This window comes from Peromyscus leucopus, chromosome 22 (assembly GCF_004664715.2).
Source record: "Peromyscus leucopus breed LL Stock chromosome 22, UCI_PerLeu_2.1, whole genome shotgun sequence".
Taxonomy (NCBI): domain Eukaryota; kingdom Metazoa; phylum Chordata; class Mammalia; order Rodentia; family Cricetidae; genus Peromyscus; species Peromyscus leucopus.
In genome coordinates this window covers 43,362,278-43,387,745 of record NC_051081.1, presented here as the reverse complement: position 1 = coordinate 43,387,745, position 25,468 = coordinate 43,362,278, and the positions used below count along the sequence as shown (strand labels likewise).

At 42.1% G+C, this 25,468-nt stretch overlaps 1 pseudogene; it reads right to left on the bottom strand.

Annotated features, from left to right (window-relative positions):
- Nucleotides 1-270: 270 nt before the first annotated feature.
- On the bottom strand, nucleotides 271-520 carry LOC114692042 (annotated as a pseudogene).
- Between the last annotated feature and the right edge of the window lie 24,948 nt (nucleotides 521-25,468).

Below are 25,468 nucleotides of genomic sequence, written 5' to 3'. Positions count from 1 at the left end.
AAAATCCTCTCATGGGGACCTGTCTGTATCATGACTGCCATAATCTAAGAGCATTAGTCATATAACCCCTATCATTTAGGACAAGGTATGTTCAAGTTAACCCTAGACACTCAAGAAAATCTTTACCCCCATTAGGTTGAGATTGTACATTTTTTTTAGCATTGAAGTTTTTATTCATGTGAAATATTAAAAATGGGCATCTATACCAGTGTCAAACGAGCATAGGCAGGGTAGACAAGGAAAAGGAATTCCTGTCTATTGGTAAGCTCCAGGTTCATCCCATCATGGATTTCATAATCTCCCAGAGACACGTGGTCCTTAAAAATCGTGTACCACTTTTTAAGAATGATCTTATTCCAGCAGGTGCCAGTTTGGGTCGCTATCAGTTTCTTCAAGTCCCGGATGGTGTCATCCGTGTTGCACTTGACACGGACTTTCTTTCCTAGACGGTCGTTGCAAACCACCTCAATCATTGTGGCTGGAGCTCTAATCCCCTCGAACTTATCGACGACACAACTTCTGAGATTGTGCATTGTTTAATTAAAAAAAAGACATTTAAACATCTTATCGTCAAATTCAAAGCAATCCTCAGGCCTGGAGCAACGACTCAGTGGGTTAAAATCACATACAGCTTTTGTGCAAGAATCTGGTTCTGTTTCCAGCACCCACATTGGGTGGCTGACAACTGCCTGTCACTCTAGTTCCAGAGGATCCAGTGTCCTCTTCTGACCTCTGAAGGCAATTGCATGCCTATGGTGAACATAAGCCCACACAGGCACATACAGGAATATATGAAAAATAATCTAAAATAAAGCAATTCTAACATGACCCAATTATAATTATCTGCATTTCTTTCCTTAATTGTGTCAGAGCCAATGCCCAATTTCTTTCTGGATATTAGAATTATTTTTGCTTGGATTTTAAGGATTTTTATTTATACGACGTAACTATCAATTCTAAAATCCAAAGTCATTTCACTGATGTTGAATGCAATCTAAAAAAGACAGTAGCTGGTAGGTAGAGAAGTGAGGAGTAATCTGCCACTGGGGTTGCTGGCTAGAGTATCACAGCTTCCTGCAACTGAATACCCCTCACTCCCACAGAACACCTTAGGATGCCTCATGAGAGGCAGAGGTTGAAAGAGCCATGTGGTCCAGCTGATTCACAAGGCATAGATTTCGGAACTGAGGAGAGGTAAGGAAATCGAGACCAAATATAGGGAATGCTTGCTCTTAAATGCCAACTCCAGCTAGGAAAGAGGTCTGGGCTTCACTGCAGAGACAAACCATCTTGTTTAAAGGCTGACACTTCTGTTACAAACAGGAATTCCATTAGCACAAAGAAGACAGACAGACCATTATGAGTCCCTTGAACAGTTCTGAGCAGTAAATAGGGGAAATGATGGTTAATTTAAACTCCTTTTAAAATGAGGAAGTCCTACCCCACTGCAAATTATGTTGATTATTGTGTCTGAAGAACTCTGAATGCTAGGATTTTGTCAGGGGAATTATTCAGGTTGAATTATTTATTGGCAAGAGGCAGTTACTGTTTCTAATGCTTGAATGACAATTTTAACATATTGACATAAAATAGGTCAAGAGAGAGAAATACGTGGAAAGGACGGGGAAGTCTGTTTAATGAAATAGGAAAAAATTAGGTATTTGAATCACCCACCAATTTTCTGCTCTAATAGTACCTAATTAAGAGTTGACTGTGGAAATGTTTGCTCAGCTATGCTTTTAAAGCCACGGAGGTTGCCTCAAAGCAAGGGAAAGCCCCCACACACTCCTTGTCTGTCTTACCATTAACTGAGTGAAGTTGATGGGTGTCCTGCTCAGCTTGGACTCCCATAGTAAAAATTACATGTTTCTGGTGGATTTAGCAATAAACATGTATTTTCACTATTCCATAAGCTGTGAAATTGAAAATTATGGTGCTGAAGCTTCTATTCCTTGTTGACATTCTCCCTCTCTCTTTCTCTGAGCACACACACACACACACACACACACACACACACACACACACACACACAGTGTTAGAATGAATCTTTCACACATTTTTCTGAAGCCTCCTTATCCAGCTCTGATCCCATTCATGGGGACCCTACTCTCATGACGTAACTGCCTACTGTTGTGCTTTGAATGTAAAATATCCCCCATGGACTTATGTACCTCAGCACTTGACCCCCAGATGGCAACACTGGAGGGTTGTGGCACCTTTAAGAGGTGGACCATCATTGAAAGAAGTGGGTCAATGAGGGTGGACCTTGAGATTGTATAGCCCTGCTCATCTCTTGTTCACCCATGCTTCCTGACTGTTGATAAAAGGTAGCCAGCTGACTCCCGCTCCTGTCACCATGCCCTCCTACCATCTTGAAATGTCTCCTGTCAAACTGTGAGCCAGGATAAAGCATCATCATGCCTTTCATTTGCTTCTTGTTGGTATTTGGTCACAGCGCTTGGAAAAATATCTAATGCAGAATCTTGGTGCTGGAAAGTGGGCTGTTGTTTAATAACCACCCTCCCCCATGTGGTTCTTAAGTCTTTGGGACTGATTTAAAACAGAAGTTGGAAGAGTTTAGAACTTTGGAATAGGCTCTCAAATGCTGTAAGCAGGGGTCAGTGGACTATTTTGATGGGAATTTGGAAGGCTAGGAAGCTGAAGGAATTCAGAAAGTGTTGGCCAGGCTCTCGTAATTTCTTCAGGGAACAAGGACTCTATTGGGAACCAGACAAGAGGCCATTCTGTATATATTCAAGCAGAGAATCTGTATCTGGTTTATTCAAGAAGCCAATGTCCTGAGAGCTTGAATGATGTTAAAACTAAAAGTAATGGACTAATGTGTGTAGCAGGGGGAATTTTAAGGTGGGAGAGCATTCAGGCTGTGGCATGGTCATTGCTCACCATTTTGACGCAGGTACACCATGAAGAACAATAAGTTGGGAAGGAAAATGTAAAAACTGCAGTTTGTTGAAGAAAAGAGTTCATGAAAGTTTAAACTTGCAGCCGAAAGTGTGTCAAAAAAGAGGCTCTAACTGTTAAAGAGAAATTTGTTCTGCATAGGAGAGATAGAAAATATGCCCTGAGGGTAGAACCTCTTACTCATTGATGTCTAATATGTGAAGATGGAAATTTATTTGAAAGGAGAAAACCTCAACTGAGAAGGAGAGTGAAGGGTCTCCCCATTCAAAATAAATTGATCAGGAAAGCATTTTCAGATTCTTCAACCAAGGCACGAATATATAACTACCGCTTTGTTCCACTGGGACCAGACACCACCTCAAGCTGCCAAAACTTGGTGGCATTGTCTATATGGTATTGGTTTTACACGTATGAAAGATGTAAGTTCAAAGGCAGTGTGGGTCTTGCTCTCTGGCTTCAGAGAGCTACTGAGGCCAGATAACGTGTGGCAAGATTGGATTATCTGCAAAGAGACAACCACAAGGCTGTTTTGTGAAATTGGAAAGATGAAAATTAAGTTAGAGTGGATACTTGAAGATATTAGAGATACCAAGACCATGAGACATCTGCCTAGGATAGCTGAGAAATTACAGTGGAAGTGGCCCCAACGAGAGACTATGTATGCTACACACATCAGAGCAGAAGGAGCAGGGCTACCCAAGCTTTTTGGGACCCAGATGATTCTATCACAAGCTCCATATGCAGGGCATGGAACTGTGGATTTGGCGTTTGCACTGCTGGGTTTTGGTTTTGTTTTGGTCTGTTATCTCCTGCTGTGGCCCCATTATTCCCTTTTGGTTATAGAAATGTTTAATCTGTGACAGTTCGTATTAGAATTATCGGATTTGTTTTCTGTCTTTGCAGGATCTCACAGTTAAAGAGATTTCCTTGAGTCTCGAGGGATTTTGAGCTTTTGAAAAGGGTTGACAGTACCAAAAACTGTGGGGATGGTTTGAAGTTGAAATGAATGTATTTTGCATTATGTGATAGACTGGAGTCAATGGGGGCCAGGGGCAGAATATTGTGGTGTGAGAGTGAAATGTCCCTCATGGTCTCATGTATTGAACATGTTGTCTTCAGCTGGTGATACTGTTTTAGAAATATGTAGAACCTTTAAGAAGTAGATGCTCACTGAAGGAAGTGGGTCATTGGGGGTGGGACTTGAAGTTTTCATACCCTTGTCCAATTTCCTTTTCATGCTCCAAAGTTTTCTTCACTGCTAGTCTCTTCCACCATGATGGAATGCATCCCATTCAACTAGAATGTAGAATAAATCCATTCTCCTTTAATTTGCCCCTCATCAGATATTTGATTATAACAATGAGAATAGTAACTAATATTCCTATTGGCCTAGTTAGTGTTAAGTGTCAAGTTTACGCAGCTGAGAGTCACTTGAGAAGGGAGTCTTAAATTGAGGGATTGCCCAGATCAGAGTGGCCTGCAGGCATGTCTTTGGGGGAGATGTCTTGACAGTTAATTAATGTGGGAGGGCCTAGCCCACTATGGGCAGCACCATTCCTTGGGCAGGTGGATCTGGGCTGCTTAAGGAAGCTAGTTGAGTATGAGCCTGTGTGAGCGAGCAAGTAAAGTTCCTCTATTGTGTTTTACCTGAATTCATGCTTTAGCGTCCCTCAGTGGTAAACGATGACCTAGAAGTGAAACCCAAACAAACCCTTTTCTTTCCTAAGTTGCTTTCAGTCAGGGAGATAGGAAGGAAACTAGAACACATAACAAAAGCTTCCCTTCCACATTCCATCATGTTGGGGATAGACGTTCCAACAGATTTTTTTTTTTTTTGAGGGGAACATAATACATACTGAGTTCATAGCAGTGCACATCTATTGATTTGAGTGAGGTGGTTTAAAATTGGAGTTCCTATAGAATGTCTGCAGTTTAACTCTGGTGAATCTATACTCAGTTGCTGACTTGGATTTCTTCCTCTTCTTTTTCCTCCCCCCCCTCCTCCTCCCTTCCTCCTCCTCCTCCTCTTTCTCCTCCTCCTCTTCTTCTTCTTTTAGATTTACTTATTTTTTACTTTTCATGTTCTGAGTGTTTTACCTGAATATATATAAGCATACCATGTGCATGTCTGGTGCCCATAAAGCTCAGAAGAGAACATAAGATCCCGTAGACTTGGAATTATTGTTGTGAACTTCCTTGTGGGTTCTGGGTCCTCTGCCAGACCAACCAATACACTTAACTGCTGATCCATCTCTCCTGCCCCTGCCCTTCTCTTCTTGAAGGGAAGGATGGTGAACTTGCCCCTAATTCTGTTTGGAATAGCTCATTTTATTCTTGCTCAGAAGCTGAGGATACAATGTAAGATAGAAATATTCCTGCCTCTCTGTAAGCTTTATCTGCTACAGTTGCCTGCTTTGTGTTCCTCTTCATTCATGCTCCCACTTAAAATCTAGAGTACCAGTTTTAGAATATGTATCACAATGCTACTGGCCACCCAAAACCTTCTAAATCTTTCTCTGCTCAAATCCCCAAACTTTGACTTGATGTAGCTTCTAAGTCATGTGTATTTTGACCTCTGGCTACTTCTCCAATGTCATCTCCGGCTATCTGCCTCCACTTTCCCAGCCACCCCACAGTCGAGAACATAATGAGTGGTGTTTTGCACTGTCTCACAGCTCCATGGCTTATCCCACCAGGCATTTAGTTTGTTCAAATGTCCCCACCACAAAAAACAAACAAACAAGCAAACAAACAAACAAACAAAAACACTATTAAGGGTAGAGCTCTTCCTTCTTCTCCAAATTCATATGTTGAAGCTGCATCCTCAGAAGCTCAAAATGAGGTTGTATTTGGAAGTAAAGGACTTAATGCTGGGTGTCCAACTTTCTGCACCGTGAGAACATAAGTTTCTGTTGTTCAAGCCACAAGTAGGTTATATTTGGTTGGGGAATCCCTGGCAGACACATCCTGACTGTTCAATCTATAGTATATTTTGATTCCTTTGACCTGACATTTTCTTCCTTCAAAGTACTTACTGTGTAACATTGTATCATATACTTACTATTTTCCTTTGCATCTGTTTCATGTCTCCCTTATTTATTTTTAAATGCAGTGGTGTTAGAGACTCTGCCATGGCTGCTATTAAGCCCTGGTCAGTATCTGGTACATAGCAAGTATTCGGTAAACACTCACTAATACATGAGTAGGATTTCTCACTTCCATGTGTCCTTCCACCTCCTGTTGTTCATCTCTGCAAACCTTTCTTCAGGTGCTGTAGACCTTCCTGAATTTCCTGACACTTCCTTCCTCAGATAGCATGGGCACAGACTCATTCTCATGGATACTCAACACTCATTGTTTCTTGACTGTTTCAGGATGATGTTGTGTCTCTTAATTATTATTTTTTCTCCAGCAAAGAAAAGTTGGCCTGAAAGGGAGTTTTGTACTTGGTCTTAAGTACTATGCACTTACAGCTAAAGACTTTCTCTGGCACTTGAATTGCTCAGTCTGTCTGATCTTTATCCTGCTGAGTGAGGCTGAGACAGAAGTTCTCAGAAAAATGCAGCTGACATTTGTCCAGTCCAGGAGTCATAAGGTACAAAAGAAAGCACTGATCAATATCTTTGCCTGTTTCTATTGAAAACTTGCAATTTTGATGCTTCCAAGACTGCATTCAGTCTGATAGCTAAGTGGGGATGCCACTCTCAGAACTGGTCCATCTGTGAGCCTTGCCAGGTTAAGATGCTATGGGTGACTGGATTATTTCTCATAAAGGAAGCTTGGGTAAATGCTGAGAGCCGCTGTTAAATCTCCAGACTGGCATTCAAGGCCCTCTTCAAATTGTTTGTAAGCCTCATCTATGTAACATTTCTGTTTTCCTACCCAGAGAATGCTTCCTGTTCCCTGGGTACACCCCTGGCTGTGCCACCTTCAGATTTCTGACTCTTTTCTCCTTGGCTATGTAATAAGCAGCCCCATGAAGTCAGTTATCGCCTTCTCTGTGATTCCAAATTGTTCTCATCCATCACCCATGTGATGTTTCCCTTCCACCAAGGCCATTCTCAGTAGCAAGAAGGAGCTAATGGGGGATAAATAGTTGTGATGTCACAATGCTATGACATAGGTATGATAATTATCTTCAGTTTATAGACAAGGAAATGGATTGGTGATACCATGTCTGGTTCCTCAAAACACATTTCCTAGTTTCTCCTTTATCAGGCTTCTTTCTCTAGTCAGTAACAGTGTATGTATCTTCCTGTACATCTCTTAGTGCTTATGGTCTTTTAGCTCTAAAGAGAGATGTCTGACTCATGTTTCTGGTCTATGATTTCCTTAATATCAAGGACCACACCTGAATGATCCTTTTCCCATTAATTAGCTTTTGCTAAACATGAGTGCTTATGAACTGTCTGATGCATTGTTTTGAATCTACTTCTTGGACCCCAGAGCTCTAGCTTACTAATGGATTCATACCTTGACGCATAGAAAAGCACTGATTTAATTGTAACCAAACTTATTGAATGTGTTTTTGGAATGTGGCACGGATGTTGGTGTGAATTTGTTTCAACACGAAGGTTCTTCTTCCACAGGTGGCTGAACTGCCATTGTTCCTCTTTTGTGATTTGTAGAAGGCTTGGCATGGTTTTTAGGAATGCAGTAGATGGAATCCACTTGCGAGAATGAGACCCCTCTTATATGCTGGGCTTTGAGATGGAGGTATACATTTTCTCCCTGTCTTCTATTTTTTTGTCTTCCAATCTAATTAAATAGGGGACATTCTGAGTTCTATCCACCTTTCCAGACTAGTCTTTCTCTTTAAAGCAATTTTCTTTGCCCTTGGTTTCTGATCTTTTCCCACACTAATATATGTGCCATTTGAAGGGCACGAAATACAGATGACCCTGTGTGGCATTTAACTTCTTGTAGGCATGTGCATTCCATCTCTTCAATACTGCCAAAAAGTCCCAGAGGCCAGAGATTCAGCCTTGTCCTTCCTTTGGGTCTCCCATTTGGGTGTACACTTAGACAAATGGACAGCATGTGAGGGACCCACATCTTCTCTACATACTCAAAGGCATTGGAATGAGTACAGTGCAGTTGTATGACTGAACAGATAATGAGAAAAACCAGAGTACACAACACATAAATGGATGATAAAAGAAGAGAATTTCAGAGCAGTGATTTGGAAAGTCCAATATAGTATCTTAATGACCACTCCAGACGTTCTCTGTCTATTATAGACTGGGGCTTTAGAATGTTAATAAATGGCTCAAGTTGCTGAACTAATGCTTTGCAAGGGCAAGATTTTAAACTAGATCTTTAAAAAAAAATCTCAGTTTTTCACACTTACTACACATAATTATTAAAATTTATAGAACTAACAATGAGCAGTGAGATCTGTTACAAGGAGTTGAGCACTCAGAGAATTCCATCTTGATTTCTCAACAGTTCTGTCTACAGAGACTATTTCAACTAGGTTCCAGTTTCTTCAGTCCTCAGCTTTGTCAGTGTGCAAAGCCATTTCTAACTAATTAAGTTCATCCTTATCTTCACATTGGTCCTGGATAACACATTTACAGTTGCCAAAGGAACTTCCCTCCAAGCATCTTAATGATCTATTAGTTTTCTCTTGTCCTCTCTTGGTCCTATATTCCAGGTCTTCTGTCCTCAAGAACAATAATTGTACCTATTAGCATCATTGCACAGAACACATCAGGATGTTCCATCCTCACAAAAGGTAGAATCTCCATTATGCTCTGGTAACAATGACCTAGGCTTTGGCCTTTGTCTGCGAGCTGCTCTGAGTCAGTGGTGGTACCTTGCTTCTTGGGTGTGCTGAATTTACAGGCAGACATTGTCACTATTGAGATACCACCTTCCGTGAGAGCCTGGGTTGCTGCACTTATGCTCCATGAAAAAGAAATGACAAATCCCAAAAAGCCCGTGAACATAATTTGATACTCTATTTTGTTCGAGAACACCTTTGTATCATTATGTGAAATAAGAAAACCCACTGCATGGTTGAATTTGAAACCCTGCTTTATTCCCAGCACCCTCTGGGGGATTAGAGAGTTGCTTTGGTGTTCCTGGCCTGTGTGTCACCTTTGCTTAATTCTTCCATCTGTAAATTGAAACCAGAGCCTTTGTGATGTGGGAACAAAAGATGTGATGCATAGCAATATCAAAGCATGGGGGCCTGAGAATTTTTCCTTTCCATACCGAGCGGGGGGGGGGGGGAACACCTCTCAAACGCCAGCTTTGAAAGCATTCCTGAGGTGTTCTGGAAGCTTGGATAGTCCCATGTATACCTGGAGATGGTAATATAGTAACAGAGAGAAGCCTGGCATGGTTGACATTGCTGAACAACAGAGCAGAGAAAGAGAGAAGAACTTGGGTTCTCCAGTGAGTTAGCGACAATTTCATCCTTGCTTGGTAGCCCCACTTGTGTGGGCTTTCTGAATTCTGTCACTGTAAGAACGTGTTGGGTCTCACAATGAGTCAGAAACTCCTACAGGAAAAAAAATCAGAGATATGCTAATAATTCTTGCATGAATTAAAGGAGAAGCCCTTCAGGAATGGCCAGGGGCTCTGTGTGAACCCAGAAAGGCTGGTTCCCTAATATTCAACACTTCAGTCAGCTGTTCAATGGATTGAAATGACTCTTTGCTGTTCTGGATTCTGACCATGGGGGCTGGTTCCAGTGTAGCTTGGGTAGGAGACAGTATTACTAATTTTGGTTTTGCAGCTAGTAACCAGACATTTCACCAATCTGGATGTGTATTTTCCTGCTTACTCAGCAAGGATACTGAAGTAGGAAATCCCCAAAGTCCCTTCCAGGACTGAAGTCCCATGATCTTCTGACAACATTCTCCATCATGACCACATGAAGTATTCCTCAACATTTCCTAAAAGGAACTCATTGGTGATTATCCAGGTGGATAGCTGGACAGACTGACAAGATGCTACTTTTCATCCCTTTCTTTTTCTTGCTTGTTCATTTACCAGTCCCCATCCTATTTTGATATACCCCCTTTCAGCTCATCTTAACCACAAAGCCTACTTTAACCAGCCCCTCTTTTTCTTTGTTCTTACTGTAATCACCTTTCCTTCTACTCATGAGGGAAGAAGAAGCCATTATAAAGACCACCCTCCACTCCTTTCCATCAGATTTAGAAGCCCACCTGCATGTGCCACATCCCCACGTTTTCACTACAGAAGTTCTATTCTGCTCTCCAGGGTCATCACTCCACTGCTGCTCCGCCGCTCAAACTTTTACCTTTTTGGAAAGTATCCCCCTAGGTCATCTTCTCTATACTCCCCCTTTCTCCTTAGGCGAACCATTCCCGTCAGCATGTCCACATTCCCAAGCTTTCCCCATTTTAACATAATACAATAGTCCTCAGAAACATCTTGCTTTGGAGTCTATTTTGCCAGCTCTTCTGTTCATCAAAACAAGTGGTCCAGGCGTCTACCCCATTGCTCCAGCCATGGACATAATTCTCCTTCCTAATGCTTTCTCTGGAGAATGAATTAAGTTCATTGCTCCCATCTTCTGACTATCTAATTCAGTCTACAACCCACACAGCCTCTCTTTCACTTATACCATTAACTGGAACCTCATTTGCTGACTCACTATGGTCATCTCTGCTGTCTTAGTTAAAGTTTCTGTTGCTTCAATGAAACACCATGACCAAAAAGCAAATTGGAGAGGAAAGGGTTTATTTGGCTTACATTTCCACATCACAGCTCATCATTGAAAAGTCAGAACAAGATCTCAGTGTAGGAACCAAAGACAGGAGCTGATGCAGAGGTCATGGAGGAGAGCTCCTTACTGGCTTGGTCCCCATGGCTTGCTCAGCCTGCTTTCTTATAGAACCCAGGGCCACCAGCCCAGAGATGGCACTACCCACAGTGGGCTGGACTCTCTTCTATCACTTAATAAGAAAATGCCCTACAAGCTTGACTATAGCCCCATTGTATGGATACATTTTTCTCAACTAAGGTTCCCTCTTGGGTGACTCTAGCTTGTGCCAAGTTGACACAAACTAGCCAGAACACATGCTATTAGTGAGATATCTGCCATCGGGCAGTGACAATCACTAAATCCATATGGTGACTTAGATTTGTATGTACAATCTGTCACAGTTCCTATTACAATGGAAGCATTGAATGATCCCGATTTTATATCCCTGGGTCCCATCCATTAAAAGCAAAGCCTCATTTAACCTTTAACCTCTAAATAGCAAAATTGCTCAAAGGATTTCTCTATGCTCACTCTTTGCATTTTTCCCTTTCCTATTCCACTCTCAATGCTTTCCATGTTTTCTGATGTCATTTCACTCTAATGGCTCTCTTCAAAGTCATGGATGATCTCTACCTTGCTATGTTTTTATATTTCTTTGACTTCTCAGCATCCTACACTGTCCTCCCATTTCGTGGACTTCTCAGTGGCAGCCAAGTCGACTGAACACTCTTTCCTGCAGGATCCTGATGAGGCTATTCTGTTTCTCACCTACACAATTGCCCTCCTTCCTGCCCTTAGTCCCTAGTTGTACTTGAGATGAGATGGTTTCTCATCTCAGCCTGTATTTTATCATCTATTCTCATGACTTTACATGATCATGATACTCAACAGAAAAAAAAACAATTAGACTGATACCCTTGCATGTGACCTTTGATTTATAACCAACTGCACAAATGACTAACATATTTAACAAGACAACTTAATACGAAAATGTTTCTGTTGATACGCTTCTTCCTTCCTTGACTGGGCATCTTCATAAAACCATGCTCTCTATTGTGCTAGCCATGAGTGTAGAGCCCACCCTTTATTCTCCTTTCCCCCTATTATGCCTTGTTCAATCCATGCGTGTATAAATGGTTATCTCTTACCATTCCCACTGTTATAGCATCTTTCAGCATGTCAAAGCCCTCAGCTAAATGACTGTTCGAGCAATCCAGTGATCATTTACCTTCTGCTCTTGCTGCATTTCATGTACTCTTCATATGCTTTCCAGTGATCTTTTTAAAATACACTTTTTCAATTACTTTCTTTCATGGTAGCGGATGCCTATAATCATGGCCCTTAAGAGGTAGATGTACATCGGAACTCAAAGAGACAGTTGCAGCAGGCACAAGGCCAGCACAGGTTCAAGTTGGATGGGGTCCCAGCACTGAGAGGGGCAAGTGAGCATGATCTCCTATCTCTAACCCAGAACCTATCTCCAATTGACAACTGCTCTCTAAGGAGAAATTTGTTTTCTCCGACGGAGTGTCACTGGGTATACAAACTGCACATAAGGGCAGGACTGGAGAGCCAACATAAAACAAACTCAATAGTGTTTCTGGAGTTTTGTTGTTTTCATTTTGTTTTGTTTTTTGACTCACAGCACCTTGTTTGGGCATTTTTAAAAAAACTTACAGGTCTTTTGCTTTCATATTATGGCTTCTGGTTTTGTGTTTTATGGGATTTCTGTGAGTATGTGTTTCCTGTACTTTTTTTTTTGGCCTCTTTTTTAATGTTTATTTGCTTTTTTTTTTTTGGTTCTATTCTGGTTTATTTGTTTTTGTTTCATCTTACTATTTTTTCAGATTCCTGTTCATTTTCTAATAAGAATGTGTGTGTGTATATTTGTGTGTGTGTGTGTGTGTGTGTGTGTGTGTGAGAGAGAGAGAGAGAGAGAGAGAGAGAGAGAGAGAGAGAGAGAGAGAGAGAGAGAGAATGTGTGTGTGTATGGGGGGAGGGAGAGAAAGAGGTGGATTTGGGTGAGCAGGAAGGTGAAGAAGATCTGGAAGGAGTAGGGGGAAGAGAAACCATAACCAGAATATATTGTATGAAAAATACCTTTTCAATTTAAAAAAAAGAGGCAGATGAAGGAGAATTAGGAGTTCAAAGTCATCCTCAGCTACACAGAGAGTTCAAGACTATCATGAAGTACATAAAATCCCCTCGCCCACCTGCCCACCCACACAAATTAGTGTAAATTGAATGTGAAGCTCTCAATCCTAGGAGCAGGTACTCTTGTTTGTTTCCGGGTGTAACTCTCCTGAACACGCTGGTTGTTTCCCAGCTTGTGGTGGAAACCGCGGTCACTCCCAGTTTTATTCAGACATTGAAATGTCAGGCCGAGGAAATTAGGGAAATCCCAACTTGACTTACAGTGAACTCTTCCCTTCTCCTCCAGGAAGGCGGCTCTAGTCTGTAGCTTGTACTGGGAGGTGCTTGGTCCTTCTTCATTGCTCTACCCAGTCGCCAAACCCAGTCAACACCTTAAGATCTTGATGCGGAAAGGTGTTTATTTATCAGATGTATATTTTTCAAAGGAGGGCTGAGGCTGTAGCTCACTTGGCAGAGAGTTTGCTTAGCATGCATGAAGCCCTGGGTTTAATCCTTAGCATCATGTATACAAGGTGTGGAGGTATATCCTTGTAATTCCAGCACTTGGGAGGGAGAGGCAGAAGAATTGGAAGTTCAAGGTCATCCTACAACATATAGCCCAGCCTGGGATACATGAGACCATATGCTTAAAAAAATTCACAGGAAGTTTTCACACATTTTTTCCTAATTTTAAATTTTATTTTATTTGATGTGTGTGAGTGCGGATGCAGGTATATCATAGTGTGTGTGTGTGTGTGTGTGTGTGTGTGTGTGTGTGTGTGCATTGTTTAGACAAGTTTTGGGAGTTGGTTCTCCACTTCCACCTTGTTGAGGTAGGGCTTTCTTGTTGCTCCTATGATTCTGCTTGTTCTAGGCTGGTTGGCCCATGAGCTTCTCAGTTCTCTTGTCTCAGCCCCCAAAGTCATAGATTAAGGTTTAGTGCAGGTATGGTGTCACTGACTGGTGATAGAAGCTTTGAGAAGAAAGTCCTGCTTGGAGGGAGTTAGGTCCCTGGGGCTGAGACCTCACCCCTGTTGCTCACCATCTCCCCCAGCTGATATGAAGTAAATGGTATTCCTCTGCCCCATGCTCTTGCTCCCATCATATTCTCAGCATAGCTCCAAAGACAACGGGGCCAGGTGACCATGGACTAAAACCTCCAAAACCATGAACCAGAAAAAAATCATCGGCATTTTAAGGTGATTTTCCTCACAGTAGAGAAAACTGAATAACACATCCATTCTTTCTTTCTATTGCCTACAAAGCACCCCAGTTTCATCCGGACCCCTGAAAAGTGTCTTAGCTGGTCATCTTACATAGAGTCTTGCCTACTCCCATTCCCTACTCTTCTTTGTCTGTCCTAGATCTGGGAGTGTCAGGGAAGGAGAGGCTGGCTAGTTAGGAGGGTGAGCTAAGTGACGAACAGAAGAGTCCACTGGTCACATCTTATAGTGGTGGCTGCGGTTCCCCTTTCTCCTAGATCAGCCGCAGGCTTCTCTCCTCCCGAGTGCTTATCTGGCAAAGAGGTTTTAATTAGTACAGAGAGCAAGACAGGGCTTCATTACCTCAGGCAAGGATGCTGTCCAGAGGACGAGGGAGCCAGTGTGTGTGCCCAGAAATGCTAAACCCATCAGGGGACCGCCAAGTCTGGAGGCTGAAAGTCAGCTAGCCTAATCCTTAATCTAAGCAAAAGGAAATTGAGTTGCACCCTTCTAGTTAGTAGGGAATGATGGTATCTTCTCAGTGATATTTGGAGTTTCATAGGCAGTCCAGTCCATGCATGGGTACGTATACCCCTGCACCACTGTTTCCCATAAGCTGTTTATGTGTGGCAGGGCAGGGATGATGCATTTTGTCCAGAGTCAGTTAAGAGTTCTCAAAGCTGCTGTGAGACACCACTTTTGAGAGTCCAGCATGGCTGAGAAATCATCATTTTATTTTTTTAAATTATTATTGTAAGTAACTCTATTACAGGATGTCTAACATGTGGAGCTGGGAACTTGGCTCGGTTATTAAAGTGTTTGAGGATCTGAGTTCAGATCCACAGAATGAATGCCAAAGCCAAGGACAGCATCCCGCATCCGAGACCTCAGTGCTGGGGGCTGGTGGAGAACAAGAAGATTCCAGGAGCTCACTGATCAGGCAGCCTAGCTGAATAGACAAAGTCTAGTTCTAGTGAGAGACCCTACTTCAAAAACTTAAGGTCAAGAAAAAACAAGGTAGATGCCTAAAGTCAGTTTCAGCTCTCCACATGCCCCTGAGAACACACAAACAAGTACACATGTCACAATACACATTCATAATTTATTAGAAATATGTAATATACAATTTGCTCTCTTCACCTTTTCTGGTTTAAGACTAGCATTTCTTTTGTTATATTTGATTTATTTATTGTGAGTGTGCATGTGTGTGCATGAGCCTCTATAGAGATCAGAGGACAACTTATGGGAGTAACTTCTCTCCTATCACGTGGGTTCCAGAGGTCTATCTCAGGATGCTAAATTGCATAGCAAGTGCGTTTATCCCCTGAGCTATCTCGCTGACCCCATCTGAAACATTTCTAAGTATACAATTCTCACCATCACCCATCTTTGGAGTTCTTTTTATCTTATAACTCTGAATGTTTATGTATTTGCAGTGCCATGGATTGGAACCAGGGCCTTATTGTGCGAGGAAAACGGTGTACCACTGTTACATCCTCAGCCCGTGAAGGAAACCTATTACCCATTAGACATTAACATCCCATTCCCACTCTCCCTATTTCTTGGCAAGCACCATTCTATTTCCTGTGCCTATAAATCTTACTAGTCCATGCATGCCATGCAGTGTTTGTCCTTTTGTGTCTTGTTTATATCACTTAGTACTTTACCTCCTAAAGCTGACAGCATTCCATTGCATCTGTCTTCCACATTTTGCTTATCCATTCACTTGTCAGCAGATACCTGAGTTGCTGACTCTCTTGGCTCTTGTGAACAATGCCTCTGTGAACAGAAGTGTGCCTGTTTAGACATAGTAAACCCATAAATTGGAAATACTGCAAGCTGAACATCTATTTAATTCACCATTTACAGAAAGTCAGTAAATGTGCTCTGAATACTCACATTAGCTTACAGTCAGATAGCACCCTGCAACAGAAGGCCTGTTTTACTAGGAAATGCTGCCTATCTGATGTAACTTACCAAACACTGTACTGAATGTGAAAGGCAGAGTGATTGTACGGGTCATTTTCCCACCACGGTGAAGTTGAACGATTTTAAGTTGAACTTGTGTCAAGTCGGGGACCGTCTGTTTTAAGCGTCTCTTCAAGACCCTGCTGTTAGCTCATTTTGACATCTGGGATTGTGGTGCAGATGGTCCTCAGCCTATACTCTGAGAACGCATCACAGTGGGCTATCCTGGCCATGAGTCCATCTGAACTCTGGCCCCGTGACCTGTGCTCTGTGTCCCCAGGCAGTGAGATGACTACACATTCCTAAAAAGGATCTGTTTGAATGAAAGCCTTTAATGTCACTTCTCCGAGTGAAAATGCAGGATGTAAGCTCTGACTGCAGGCTAAGATTTCTGAAGGTGGTATTTGTCAAAGGGTCACAAAATGTATGTTGCATGCAGAAACAAGATTGGTTCCTTACCCGACAAGAAAAAGGTTATTATTTTGCCAATAATAACCAACAAAAGTTCTCCTTACCTAGTGCCAGGCACTGGTAGACATTTACACATATATTCCCTTATTAATCCCTACCGCAGTCCTGTACCTAGGACATTTACTATCATTATTATTATTATTATTATTATTATTATTATTATTATTATTATTATTATTTGGTGTGGAAACAGAAGCTAGGACTGGCACCATGTCAATAAATAAAAAACTGGCCTGACTCAGTGCTCTTGGGACCTAAGTGGAGTGGGGAAACAAAGAACATTTGGAGCTCTTTTGTGCAGAACATCTTTTGAGAGAAGATCAGGAGTGACCTTGTGAACAGTGGCAGCTGGCCTGTTGGTGAAGGAAGGGGTGGCCCTGTGCAAATCTGGTCAAGGCAGAGTTGAACACCACTGTGGGACACACAGACCGGCATCGAGATGGCAGAGCCATCAAAAGCAGAAATGGTACCCAGGGTAAGGGACTTTAGTCCCTTCTAAGGAAGAGGGAGTGAAGGCTTCTTGAGAGGGCAGGACATCCTTGGGCTGGCTGTGGATACTCCACCCCAGTTGAGTAGAGATGATGGTGTAATGGGCAGGGTAGGTTGCAAGCTAGAGCTTCTCAATGTGTTTGTCTTTCTGTCCTGCCCCCAGCCACCGGCTTTTCTGACTTCTGTCATTCTCCCTCCTTGATGGAGAGGGTGAAGGGTTATTATGTCTACGTGCTCTGACCTGGAGAGTAGGACCCCATTCTGGGAGCAGGCATAGTTTGCTAAGGACTGCCTGCCGAGGAGCGCCTCTCACGTTAGCCTCAGCTGAAGCCTCTTTCAGCCTGGGATGACAAAGCCTAGAATATCTCACCCCTTCTGTGGTCTGAAAGGCTAAAGACTTCAGGCGGTTCTTCTTCCTCTGTGCATGAGACACACTGGTTCTTGGGGGGGAAAATAGGAGAATCCAGATGTTCTCAAGAAGAAAACTCTCTCATGTCCACTCAAAGTGGATGCTGTGGCCAAGAGGAGAGAAGATGTTTATGAACAGAAGGGCTCTGTTTTTTTAAGATTTATTGTCAGGTACGTTCTTTCTATATGAGGGCTTTCCAAGGTGCTGGATGCAGGAAGGCAAAATGTAAGAAAATGTCAGTTATGCTTTAATAAAAGTCAAGCAGTGAGATTCACATTTACGTTAGTCACTTTTCTTTTTGTTGTGACAGAACACCAGACAACATCAATTTAAGGGAGGGTTTGTTTCGGCTCTAGGCTTGAGGGGACAGTCCTTCGTGGCGGGGAAGGTGCTTCAGGTGGCCGGTTACACGACATCTTCAGTCAGGAAGCCAAGCGAGATGGCTGTTGCTGTTTAATTCCCTCAACCCTTTTTATTCAGCCCAGATCTCCAGCTTGTTTAGAGTGGGTCTTCCCACCTCAATCAGTCCTCTTTGGAAACAGCTTCGAAGACATGCTCAGAGTGTGTCTTGTCTCTTAAACGATTGGAAATCAGGTCAAGTTGAGAAACAAGATTAACCATCACTACACCTGGACATTTTGCTAGTTCTGACTCACAGCATACCAGGAGTTAACATATAAGAGTAGGAGGCTAGTACAGGGAGCACATTACAACGTATGGCCCATTTAGATCTGTTTGAAACAGCCTTTGAGTGAGTATTGGTTAGAGTGATTGTCTGTCTATCTATCTATCTATCTATCTATCTATCTATCTATCTATCTATCTACCTACCTACCTACCTACCTACCTACCTACCTACCTACCTATCATTTATTTTAGCAGGAATGAGGATGGACGGCTACCTGCAAGACCAGGGTTACACTTTCCTGCCTTCATCAGTAAGTGGAGCAGGTCAATTAGTCAGGTCCCCAGGCAGGAGACTTCATATTCCCACACAGCAGTCAGTCCCTGGCACTGCCAGTGTGAGAGCCTTGAAAATTCTTGATCAGATTCGTCCTCCTTAGTGTGCTGGGGTTTTAATGCTAAATAGGAATGGGGGCGGGCTGGCAAATAAACTGAGCGCAGAGTTAGTAGTCTGAATTCTATTCTGTTGTTCCAGGTAACTTTGGGGGAAATGGTCACATTTCTGAGTCCCAATTCTGCCACTTGCATGTCAAATGGTTCTTAAAATATCTACTAAATCATAGCATTTTATAGGCTCAAATAATTCCTAGGAAATACGTCAAACTAGTTTACACTAAAGCGTTGGTGACTCATCAGTCCTCCATCCCTCCTTTTTCTTGAATCAGAAATACTAAATTTCTCAGAGTTACTGCATTTAGGGGCCAGGCTGAGCAGTTTTGACATCACTCCATCTAATGCTCAAAATAGCCATCGGAGTCAGCAGTCGTCAGCTTTCATTGGCCACCAGAGCTGCTACGAGGGATGGGAGTTCAGGGGGGTTGATCCAGCCCCAGAATTTGTGATTCAGGGATCTGGAGTTGAAGCCTAAGCATATGCATTTTTTAACTCGATCCTGAAGAATACTGGAGGTAGGGTGGTGGAGGTCCACACCCTGAGAACCGTAGGTGTTCCGGAAGTGTGCTATGACTTCAGCTTATAGATGAAGACTCTGAGCATTAGGGAGGTGAGAACCCTGGTGGAAATTGGTGAATGATGGAACAGGGGTTGGAAAGTTTCTTTGAACTCTGGAAGCCTTGGGATGATATGCAGCATGGCTTTGGAGGAAAGGTCTAAAAGAAAAAGAAGGGTCTACAGATGAGATTCACCTTGGCCATTCATGATTTTTCTTGATTATGGAAAGACATTCAAATTTGTAAGATAAACTTTGCCCAGAAATCAAAATTAGTACTCTTGAGCTTGGAACTCCTGATGTCAGGCAATGGTTTAAATCCAAGCTCAGCCATTTATTAAGCATGTGACCCAGGACAAGGAACTTCTCTTCGCTGATAGCTCATCTGTAAAATGGGCACTGCAGCCCTTAGGCTTCAGCATTGTTTGAGAGTTACGTTAGGCTACAGAAAACAGCACACAGAGGCAACACATGGCACCATGCTGTTCATGAGAGCACTCCCAGGACTAAAACCCTGAGTTGCCTCATCCAGCACTGAGTAGGGAATGTCAAGTGGAGACAAGTGCTCTGGATGGACAGAAATGGGCTAAAGAAGGGAAGGCCAGAAAGACAAAATGGAGTTCCAGAGCAGGGAGGAGGTTAATGTTGGAAAGCCTGACCCTGGACATTTGTGGAATGGAGTGAATCTTTCATGAGACTTAGTGGGCAAAGGGACTAACCAGACTGATGCATTACCATTGGCTTCAAGGACTCTAGCCTTAAGGTATGCAAAAGCACGGCAAGATGGCAGGCAAAGCCAACAGTTCTGTCCCTGACTGATCATGGGGTCAGTGGGAGAATAGCTCTTGTCATTTTGTCACCTCTGGTAGTGTGACAAATCGCAGGAAACAAATTCAATTCCGAGTCAGCGAGAGCTTAGACCCTCAGCTGTCATTTGCCAACTCTGCTGTTTCCAAGATGCTCCTTAACGTCTAGGAGAACACTCTCCCTTGCTTGTTCATAAGCAAAACCCTTGCTTCCAAACTGGTGTAAGAATTCAGATAAGCAACGAAGGGCATGAATCTGGATCAGTCCCTGGGATGGAGGATGCCTCCAGGGTCAATTGTTCCCTCTTTATGATCGTGGTAAGTGATTTTTCACAATGACAGATAGACTAAAGAGGATACCTTTCAAATTCTTGTCCTGTGGCTTTCTACTAATTGATGCTAGGTAGAGGTATGTTTGGCTTTACAGACCAAAGCCAGTTAACAGGTAGTACATGGAAGGAAGGATACCAGAGTACATACAGGAAATGAACTATGTCTGCCAGGGGCTGTGATGGAGAGCAGGGGCCCTTGCCTAGTGAGCCCATCATCTTCGCTCTGGGTGGGTACTCAGCTTGTGGCAGGGATGAGCAACACTACCATATATTCTTAACAAAGGTCTCTGTAGCCTATGAAGATGTTCTTTTGCACAGCAAAGGGATTTTGCAACTATAATATAGACAGCAGGGTTTAATAGGGGGATTATTCTAGATTATCCATGTGGGCCCTTATCACATAAGCCTTTAAAGCCACAGAGTTCTCTGAGGCCGAAATGAAACAAGGCAGAAGAAAAAGCTATGGAAATGGGAAGTGGGTCCTTGACGACTTTGGAAATGAAGGGGTCCATGACTTTTTTTTTCTGGAAAGAACTAGGTTGGGGCTGGGGAGATGTCTCCATCAGGAAAGTGCTTGCCTTACATGTGTGAGGACCTGAGTTTAGCCCCCACAGAACCCAGATAAATGAAAGCTAGAGGTGGAGGTCGCACACTAGTAGTCTCAGTGATGGTGAGATGGTAGTCAGAGATAGGCCTCTCCCTGGAGCTTGCTGGCCAGCTAGCCTAATCTATCCGGCAGTTCCTGGCCAATGAGAGACCCTGTCCCAAACAAATAGTAGATGGTGCCTGAGGCAGGACACTTGAAGTTATCCTCTGACCTCCATATTCACTCACACAAGCTCACCCCTCCAACACAAAGCAAACCAGGTAGCAAACACTTTTACCCCCCCGCTTTGGAAGACATTTTGTGTCAGCTAGAATTCCTCTGCCATCACAGTGCAGACACAGACAGTGTACAGATGGAAGAGAATGCTTATGTCCCAGTAAAATTTTATTTACAGAAGCAGATGGCAGGCTAAAGCCGGCCCACGGTGGTAGTTTGCAGACCTTGTCAATTTTCATAAGTGCCGAGGAAGCTCATCCAGAAGATGGCCCAGTGTTGGAATGTCTCTGACATTTCTCTCATGGTTAGTTTTGGTTATGAGCATTTGGCAGGAAGGTTACAGAGAAAGAATGCCACCGCCATGCCGCTGTACCATGAGTGCATAGAGGTGGTATGATTTATGACAGATGGTCTTGACTTGGATCATCTGTCTGAAGCAGCATTTGCCAAGTTTCTCTGTGGTAGATCTTTCTTCTTCTTCTTCTTCTTCTTCTTCTTCTTCTTCTTCTTCTTCTTCTTCTTCTTCTTCTTCTTCTTCTTCTCCTCCTCCTCCTCCTCCTCCTCCTCCTCCTCCTCTTCCTCCTCCTCCTCCTTCTTTCTCCTTCTCCTCCTCCTCCTCCTTCTTTCTCCTCCTCCTCTTCCTCTTCCTCTTCCCCTCCTCCTCCTCCTCCTCCTCTTCCTTGCCCTTGTCCTCCTCCTCCTATTCTTTCTTCACTCATTCTGCCCTGTGTACCAGGAAAGAAAGTCATCACTATGCACAAGACACATTTAAGGTCTGACAAGTGATTTTATTTTTGTTCTTTTCTTTTCCTTCTCTCCTCCCCCAACTCTTTTGTTTTCACTGAGACAAGATAGCATATAGCCAAGGTTGGCCTTGAACTCCCAATCCTCCTACTTCTGTACCCCAAGTGATGAGATTATAGGCATGCTGCACCTTGCTTGGCTTTAGAGGTGACGTTTTGTTTTTCTTCCTATATTAGTTATTATTCTCATTGCCGTTCTGGTCACAAAATGAGTTAAAACAGGGTTTATTTTGTCTCACAGTTCTATCATGGCAGAGAAGACACAGAGGCAGGAGTATGAGTCTGTTGGTCACCCTGTGTGAGTTGTCAGGAAGGAGTGAGAGATGAATGCTGATGCTCAGTTCATTGTCTTCTGTTTGTTAAGTTAACAGCATTGAGCTGTCTGCACTCAGGATGGGTCTTCCTTCATTCAATCTTGCTGGAAACACCTTCATAGTCTGTCTTCTAAAAGTTTTGTCAAGTTGACAATCAAGATTAAATACAATGCCTCCAAAAGAAAGCAGTCTTTACATGATTTATTTGCAGTCTTTCAACTGTGGTTTTCTTATCATTTATTAATTGTTATAATCATGTGTTTATATCAGTATGGACTCATGGATGTTCATTTTATATTATAGGTTCTAATTCAATGCTATTTTCTTATTCAAATTATTCAAGTTCTTTGACCAACATTTGGATTTTGTAAATGTGTTAAATTTGAAGTGGTTTTAGCTTCCTTTTGCCCAGCTACTGAGGAAATTGAATATTTTTCATACCATTATAGGATTCCTGTATTTGTTTTCACTATGAAGTATCTATTCTTTGCATGTTGTCTATTGTTCTTACAAGTTTTCCTTATTTTCTATAAGTTATTTATATAACCCACATATTAACTTTTATCAGTCATATATTCTAGTTTGAGGTCAGACATAACTTCTTTGGTAATGTCATTTAATGAATATGTTTATTTATTTTAATTTAGGTAACATTTATTCAATGTTTTCCCTTATATTTTATTCATTTTTTTTAAAAAAAAATACTTGCTATGGAAAGACCAAAATACAATTCTCTGACAGTGTCTTCTAAATCTTTTAGAACTAAGAATTCATTAATTAGGAACAGATATTGGCTATAGTGTGAGACAGGGATCAAATTTCAATTATTTCTTTATCTAGAGAATAAAATACTCTAGGATATAGCATTGAGCTCTCTTTCGTTTCTCTACGACTCCCAACTCTAACTTTGCCATTAAACAAATATGTGACCTTTTATTATGCCCATAAAATATTTCTGTTTTTTCTTAATTCCTGTGATTCTTTCTTTCTTTTTTGCCCTTTGAAAACTAAGGTTTGTCATATGGTAGGGGCGGCCACCCCAGTGTTATTCAGGCATGTATTCAGTTTAGAGTCAGATTTTTAAGTATGCCACAAAATTCTATCTGGATTTTCATGGCTGATGCACTGAATCCTTGCATATATTTGAGGGAGAATTGGCAAGAATCTGGAATTGTCTTTTCCAAGGATGTTATGCAACTCTTTTAATTATCTTTTGCTGTTTATCTTCAGTCTCATCCAGTAACATTCAGGATCTCGCATCATTTGTTATATTTGGTCTTAGATATTCTCAGGGTTTTCTTTTCTGTTTGTGTTATTCTAAAGGTATATTTTTCTAAAATTTAAATTTGTAGATGTTTAGTGTTAGCAGGTAGGAATAGAACTGGCTTTTATAGCCAGCAAATTTAGTAGGATCTCTAAGTGATTTTCATAATGGACCTATAGACCATTCTACATCTGGACCTAGAAAAGCTGTGACTTACAAAGGCAGTGCTTCGTCTGTTCCCTGGCTTTTAAACTCTTCTCTCCTTTGCTAGCTCCAGGCACTGGCTGGGATTTCCAGCACAATGATAAGTAGGAAGGTTCACAGGGCTTTCTCCTTGACTTATTCCTGTTAGTGCCACAGAGCTCAGCCAAAAAGAGTCCTTTCCTTTGAGACTGCAGCTAATGGACTCTCTCCATCTTAGGTCTGTGGAAATGTGACTTGGAAATGTGTTCTTTAAGAAATACAGGCTTATAAGATAACTGGCCAGCTGCACCAACTAAGGGGGGCTTTTGTTTCGGAAGGCATGACAGGTCTATTCCATTTAACTTAAATATGAGTTTATATTTGAATACTTAGGGAATTTCCTTAAAAAAAAAACAATAACATTAGAAATAGCTGTTCTACCACACAGGTGCAGAACACTTTACCCCTTCTGTGACATTTTTGAGGTTCCTAAGTTAGAATGCCGCATATGCAATGAGAGGGCTCAGATAACTTGTGCCAATGTGGGTTCGACAATGCCAGCATGAATACAAGCTTAACACAACTGCCCAATTCCTTAGAAAAAAATTCTTGGGAAAAAAAATGGAATTAATAGAATGTCAGGGTTAAAGGCCTCCCATAGCCTCTAGTTCTGCCCTAGCCCCACATTCTTGATAGAATTCTCCAGTTACGGGGGGGTAGGGGCTGTAATGTGAAGGGTTCAAGGTTGCCATTTTGCAGTTGAATACTGTGTCTTTCTGTTGCTGATCGTTGTCCATCTTCGAGCTGCCTCTAAGATCTGACAAATGCTTATATGTTTCCAAATGATCAGGAGTGGTACCCATCTCTTTCTTGGATGCCGTGAACCTGAGTGTAGGACCGTCCCTCTTGATGTAACTTTTGGTTTAAAAACCAGGTAAGGTCAGAAAATGGCTTTGAGCATTTTATAACCTTTTAAGCACGCTGATGATTTTTCCTGACATCTTAACTGTATTTTGTAAAAGTGTCTGTCTGCCATGACTTATCTAGTTTTAAAATGTTCCTGTGTTGCAGAGGGTATCTCTAGAGTGCATCTCATTGTTTTAGAGGAATGTGTGAGGTAGGGACCATCCTGTTTCTTCTTGATGTTTCTTGTATTGTTGGTTGATGGATTCATCCTTATCCTTCAAGTCACAGCTTCAGCGCACTTTCATAGACTCACATTTGACTTAATTGATCCTTTCTTGATATTCCTATATTGCATACAGCTTTATCTATCATTGTTTCATTCTGTTTTGCATATGGATGGTAACTGCATGTGTGACTTCACCCCACATCCAACTGAAACCCTAGTGGTAATGTTACTGTCTCATTTCTAGTCCCTAATGGTACTCAAATTATCGATACCTCCAACTCAAAAGTTATAAAACTTTCTTTTTATGTCCCCTGCATGGTACATGGTCACGAACAATCAGATGGTCACTAACAACAAGGTGGCCTTGTTGCAGTAGTTGTGGTTTTTTTTTCCCCAAGGAAGTGTGTCGCTAGGGGGCAGGATTCGAGGTCTCAGAAACTCAAGCCAGGCCTAGGATGATGCAGTTTCTTTCTACTGCCTGTGGATCCAGATGTAGAACTCTCAGTTCCTTCTCCTGCACCATGTCTGCCTGCATGCCGCCATGCTTCTACCATGATGATAATGGACTAAGCCTCTGAACTGTAAGCCAGCTCCAATGAAATGTTTTCCTTTAGAAGAGTTTCATGGTCATGCTGTCCCTTCACAGCAACAGAAAATCTAACTGAGACAGTATCTATATTAATTTACTTGCCCAACAACTAATTTTGAATGACAAATAAGTGCTAAGTACTGTTTAAGACAGTGTGAGCCTGCAGTGGCTTAGACCCATTACATCGGCATTCTCATGCTGCTTACATTCTCCTGGGAAAGGATGAATGGGTTGGAAAATTGGTGCCCAGA